Source organism: Primulina eburnea, chromosome 1 (assembly GCF_022965805.1).
Source record: "Primulina eburnea isolate SZY01 chromosome 1, ASM2296580v1, whole genome shotgun sequence".
Lineage (NCBI taxonomy): Eukaryota > Viridiplantae > Streptophyta > Magnoliopsida > Lamiales > Gesneriaceae > Primulina > Primulina eburnea.
The window spans coordinates 12,027,145-12,033,933 of record NC_133101.1 but is presented as its reverse complement, the minus strand read 5'-3'; the positions used below and the strand labels follow the sequence as shown (position 1 = coordinate 12,033,933).

The following is a 6,789-nucleotide window of genomic DNA, read 5'->3' as shown; positions in this document are numbered from 1 at the left end:
GTAAAAATCACGGTGAGAGCCTCACAGTTCGACGAAGATATGAGAAAAAATCACAAAAAGGGCAAAACAATAAATTTGGATCAAGAAGTCAATTGAGAGATAAGTGCTTCCACTGCCACGAGGAAGGGCATTTCAAACGCGACTGCCTAGATTAAAAAAAAGTCCCGTGAAAAACCAAAGGATGATGGTGAGGCAGCCGTAGCTTCTGATTAATATGACTCAATAGAAGCTCTTGTAATATCAGATCAAGACTCGAAGAATGAGTGGATTCTTGACTCTGGTTGTTCATTCCACATGTGCTCTATAAAGTCTTGGTTCAAAACTTTCACATAACTTGATGAAGGACTTGTTCTACTTGGAAACAATATATCTTGTAGGGTAAAAGGGCATTGCAACCATCATATTAAAGATGCATGATGGTCTGGAAAGAACTTTACACAATGTCAGGTATGTCTAGAACTCAAAAAGAATTTGATATAACTTGACACTCTTGATTTGAATGGATATATGTTCAAGTCTAAAAAAGGAGTATTGAAAGTGTCTAAAGGGTTTCTTGTTGTGATGAAGGAAATAAAAAGAAATTCCCTATATTTCTGCTACGGAGTACTGCAGCGGGAGGTGATTATATGGTCCAAGATGCTGCAAATAGATCAAATCTTTGGCACTTGGGGCTAGAGCATGTTACTGAAAAGGGGTTTCTCGTTCACATTAAGAAAAGTATTTCTTGAGGAAAGTAAAAAAGTTGAATCCACCAATATTTCATAATTCAATTCTTTTTTATACTTTTTTTTTTGCCTACCACTAATGATTAATCGTTCATCTCCACTTGTATTTCAATCAATCTTTTAACATTAAGCCATTTCTTTGCTTGGTCCACGATGGGTTTCTTCAAAAAAGTTCCTTTTCCTTTCCATTTTATCCTTCTCCCTGTGTCAAGAAATATTCGACCCTAGCCTCTTCCCGAGGCCTCTGATTATCGAATACGCTGAAATCAATTATGCCCAGTTGAAAGATTGTCAGAGTGCGGAAGTTCAATTGAAGTGTACCAGTTGGAGGGTTGATGTGTAGCCTAATAATTTAAGTCCACGGGTGACAATTCCTGAAGATTGTGCTGATTATGTGAAGGAATATATGGCAGGAAAGAGATACAAACTTGATCTTCAAAGTGTTTCTAATGAGTCTGAAAATTTTGCAAGAAGTGTTAGTTTAAATGGAGATGGGAAAGATGCTTGGATTTTTTATATAGATGAAACTTTACTATCCAATCTTCCCAATTATGCTGAGCATGTTTATGGCTTGGAGATTTTTGATAGCACGAAATTTGATCAGTGGGTTGAGATGGGAAGAACACCTGCTGTAGAGTATATTTTGAAGTTATACGATGAAGTTTTAAGCTTGGGAATCAAGGCCTTCCTATTGACTGGTCGAAGTGAAAGGCACCGAAATATAACCATGCATAATTTGTTGAAAGCTGGATTTCAAGACTGGAACAAGATCACACTGAGTTAAGGTTCAAAAAGATTGGCAGCTAAGATTATTTTCTTGTTCAGTGTGAAGAGACAAGAAAATAATCTTAGCTGCCAATATTTTGAACCTTAAGCTCAGTGTGATCTTGTTCCAGTCCTGAAATCCAGCTTCCAACAAATTATGCATGGTTATATTCGATGCCTCTCACTTTGACCAGTCAATAGGAAGGCCTTGATTCCCAAGCTTAAAACTTCATCGTATAACTTCAAAATATACTCTACAACAGGTGTTGTTCCCATCTCAACCCAATGAACAAATTTCGTTCTTTCAAAAATCTCCAAGCCGTAAACATGCTCAAAATAATAGAGAAGTTTGGATAGTAAACTTTCATCTATATCAAAAATCCAACCATCTTTCCCATCTCCATTCAAACTAACACTTCTTGCAAAATTTCCAGACTCATTAGAAAAAATTTGAAGATCAAGTTTGTATCTCTTTACTACCATATATTGCATCACATAATCAGCACAATATTCAGGAATTGTCACCCGTGGACTTAAATTATTAGCCTACACATCAACCCTCCAACTGGTACACATCAATTGAACTTCTGCACTCTGACAATCTTTCAACTGGGCATCATTGATTTCAGTGTATTCGATAATCAGAGGCCTCGAGAAGGGGCTAGGGTCGAAGATTTCTTGACACAGGGAGAAGGACAAAATGGAAAGGAAAATGAACTTTTTTGAAGAAAGCCATCCTGGACCAAGAAAATAAATGGCTTAATGTTAAAAGATTGATTGAAATACGACTGGAGATGAACGATTAATCATTAGTGGTAGGCAAAAAGAAGTATAAAAAAGAATGGAATTATAAAATATTGGTGGATTCAACTTTCTTACTTTCCTCAAGAAATACTTTTCTTAATGTGAACGAGAAATCCCTTTTCAGTAACATGCCCTAGCCCCAAGTGCCAAAGATTTGATCTATTTGCAGCATCTTGGACCATATAATCACCTCCCGCTATAGTACTCCGTAGCAGTAAATATAGAGAATTTTTTCTTATTTCCTTCATCACAACAAGAAACCCTTTAGACACTTTCAATACCTCTTTTTTTAGACTTGAACATATATCCATTCAAATTAAGAGTGCCAAGTTATATCAAATTCTTTTTGAGTTCTGAGACATACCTGACATTGTGTAAGTTCTTTCCAGACCATCATGCATCTTTAATATGATGGTTGCAATGTCCTTTTACCCTACAAGATATATTGTTTCCAAGGAGAACAAGCCCTTCATCAAGTTATGTGAAAGTTTTGAACCAAGACTTTATAGAGCACATGTGAAATGAACAACCGGAGTCAAGAATCCACTCATTCTTCGAGTCTTGATCTGATATTACAAGAACTTCTATTGAGTCATATTCATCGGAAGCTACGGCAGCCTCACCATCATCCTTCGGTTTTCCACGAGACTTCTTTTTTCTATCTAGGCAGTCGCGTTTGAAATGCCATTCCTCGTGGCAGTGGAAGCACTTATCTCTCGATTGACTTCTTGATCCAGATTTATTGTTTTGCCCTTTTTGTGATTTTTTCTCATATCTTCGTCGAACTGTGAGGCTCTCACCATGAGTTTCACAATTTTGTTGAGATTTTCTTTGAATTTCTTTTGTTCTAATAGTTGATTGTACTTTTTCTAGTGAAATCATTTGTTCTCTCCCATATAGCACCGCATCTCTGAAATTTTCATGCAATCTTGGGAGGGCATGTAATAGAATGAATGTCTTATCTTCTTCATCGAGTTTGAAAGGATCGGCTGACGAGATGGAAAGTGTTTAGAAGCGGGGGTTGAATAAACACTTACAGATTTATAATTCTTCGAAGATAAAGTTCAGTTTTGTTACAAATTGACTCTATGTATCTTGCCGGTCGATAATAATCAGTTAAACTGATGAAACAGTTGCGGAATAAACACTGAATAAAAGATATAATATTTAGCTGAAAAGTATAACCGAAGTAAAGGGAACACAAGTTGTTTCTGGATGTTCGGAGACTTGAATAACTCCTACGTCACCCCTTCTATCACTGAGATAGGATTTTTACTAAAAGACTTTGATCAAATACAATAACATGCACTGACCCACTTCAGTATGGACTTATCACTTGCCAAAACTGAAACTCTTAGTATACAACACTTTTTACAGATCGTAACTGATCTTAGCACAACTTATAAAATCTATCATAGATTACAACGTGCTTTATAAGCTCAGTAATGTAGCCTTGAATGCTACTGATATAACTGATAAGCGTGAGCTTTCGACTGCTGAATGTGAGTAGATATTTTCGCAGAGTAACAGCATGTAGAATAGAATAGTTGAATCGGATCTTACTTCTCAGCTGCTCTCTTAGCTATTTATAGGCTTCCCTTTCAACGGTAACATTGATTGCTGTTTGAATATTATATCCGTTGAATTACCACGTCATTATTCTTCTGACGGTCGTACTCTGAATTCTCTGAAATGCGGCATTCCACTACATAACAGATTGCAGTGTACTATTGATGGTTCCCGATAACTGATGACGTGTACAGTTGGTAGTGAAAATGTGTCTGCTGAAAGTTTAGCTCAATCAATTACAATCAGTTGTGTAGTTCAGTTACGTTACAATCAGTTACTTTGTTCAGTTGGTTCGCATAATCAGTTGGTTCATATTTTGTCAAACTCCGGAACATGGTTTCCGACAATTTCCCCATTTATGGTGTTTGACAAAACTTAGAAGGTAATAATTGAACTGAACTCATTGTAGATAAAGTAAGAAACTGATTTGAATAACTGAATAATAGTCTATTCAGGTACAATCAAGACTGCTAGAGTTTCTTCTGCTTTTCTAGAAGTTCTTTGATCTCTTCCCCCTTTTTGTCAAATAACTCCATCTTTAAGGATAATTTTCGAACATCAGTTGAGAGGAGTTGAACTGAAGAAGATATGTCTTGAATAGCATTAGTCATAGACAAGTTCAGCACGTCTATCTTTCTGGAAACAAGTGTCTCCACAGCATCAACTCTTTTCCCAATTGATTCTTGAGTTGTGGAGAAACCTAGAATCAGACCTTTATTCTTTTGCATTTCACTGACGGTAGCAGAGAGAGAGTTGATCGTCGCTTGCATTCCTTTTAGATATTTTGAGTTGAATTCTTCAGCATGTTCCAACTTCAAGGAATGAGAAAGCTGAGTAAGCTGGATATTGGTTATAGCTGAGATCATTCCATTCATATTATTCTGCAAATTCTGAAGTTCTTCAAGAACAAGATCAAAGTCTGAGGAAGAGTGAAGCGGTGAAAGGTGAGGTGATTTTGGTTCTTCTGAAGGTTGATCCAAGATCACTAAAGTCTAATCAGGTTGCATTGATCCAGCAACATCCTGAGCTGGAGCATGGGTTGAAATAACTTCTCTTTGATCCTGAGAAGATGAAGGCTGATCCTGACCAGCAGATAGACTTTCTGGTTGAATGAGAGATTCGGATGGATCATTTACTGGTGCCTCTTGAGGATGGACTGGGATTCAGCTGGCATATCAGTTTGATTGAGTTGTTCAGCAGGTATTTCAAACTGAGCTGGTGTTTCTTCGAGAATAGGAACCTCTTGAGTAGATTGATTAGAAGAATGATCAACTGTTTTAGAAACGGGTTCAACAACAAGAGATTCTTGCCCTACTGCTTGAATGATTTCATCTATATTGGCAAAAGACAGCTCCGCTTCTGAGTACATCTGTTGTTCAACAATAAAAGATTGTGGTGCATCCATAACTGGTTCTTCAGTTAAGATAGCAGTCTTTACAGAAGATGGTTCTGTATTTAGCTCTTTTTCTTCTTCCTCTGGTTCTTTGAAGCTTCTTCTTGAAGAACTAGTTCCTGATCCATCTCCCAAAATTTTATCTAACATTGCAGGCCAATGAGATCTGTGTCTAACTGAGTGATCACGGCACGATCATTATAGGCGGTGGGATTTGTAGGGATGTAGTTAGCTTTCAGCTTTTGCAACATCTGGTTCAACTTCGTGCCTCTTATCTGATCAAAAAAGTAATTACGTCTCTCAAGAGCCTGAGAGATGGTAGCATCTTTGACAACTTTCAGAACAACTGCTTCTAGTTTAATGAACGTGTTTAATTGGGATTTTCTCTTTAAATGCTTGGCAAAAACCTGAGTTCTGAACTTGTACCACTCATCATAAGTTGCAAGCTTCAAAGTTGCAAATCCATTGACCTGTTGCCAAACAAGGTCAATGTGTGTTTGAATAGCATTGGAAGGCCTGGGTTCTTCGATCAGTTTGCCCTTTCCTTTGTCTTGACTGAGAATATGTGGAATATTCAGCCCAGTCGAAGTGGAGTCCACCAGTTCTCTGATTATTATCCCTTTTGGTCTAGCCGGTACAAGAATGGTAGGGCGATTGACTTGAATCAATGAAGCTTTAGTCGTAGCTGACTTTTGGTGAGAATTAGCTGAAACTTCTGGAGGAATGACCTTCAGCGGAATAGCTTGAATAGGCTGTTGAGCATCTGAAACTTCCAACCTTTCAATCGGAATAGATTCCACTGTAGTTATCAATTTAGTCCTCTGTGTTCTTGGTTTCTTGGCAATTGTTGGAGATGGAGTTTTCTCTAAATCGGATTCACTCACAATCAATTTCCTCTTTGTTGTCTTCAATTGAGCCAACGTCTTGGTCTTTTTAACTGATTTGGGAGCTATCTTCTGAACCCCAATCTCTTGTTTGATCTTCACAAATTGAGTAGGGGAGATATCCAATTTTGCCTTGGGTGGCTGAACATTCTTCGCATTGAAGATTTTGAATTTTGAAGATTTTTCTGAGTCATCAGCCACTAACTCTTTGACTTTCAGCAAATAGCTTAGTTGCACTGCAAAGCCTTTTGACTGTTTTGAAGATTGAAACATATTCTTTAGGATATTGAAAATAAGATGCTTCCAGTTGAGTTTCCTTTCAGCCATGATGACAGAGATGGCTTGAAATTTCTCCAAAGTAAGTGCAGCAAAAGAACCTGCTTTCGCCAACAACCCTTTGGCGACTATATCAGCAAGTAACTGAGCCTCATGCTTCAGTTCTTTCTTTGGATCGGAAACTTTTATCTTCCGTCCATCAGCAGATAATAGAGTTAATATTTCTTCAAGATCAGATGCTATCAGCAAGTAGTGCCAAACCATCAGAAGGTAGAGAGAAGAGTTCTCCAAAAGAGTCTTCAGTGATGGTCAGTTGCTGACCATTGACAGTAGAGACGATATTTCCATCAGAATTGATAATACCGTTAGAGTA

At 37.6% G+C, this 6,789-nt stretch overlaps 1 pseudogene; it reads right to left on the bottom strand.

The window, feature by feature from the left end:
* Positions 1 to 1,512: 1,512 nt before the first annotated feature.
* On the bottom strand, positions 1,513 to 3,176 carry LOC140804259 (acid phosphatase 1 pseudogene; annotated as a pseudogene).
* Between the last annotated feature and the right edge of the window lie 3,613 nt (positions 3,177 to 6,789).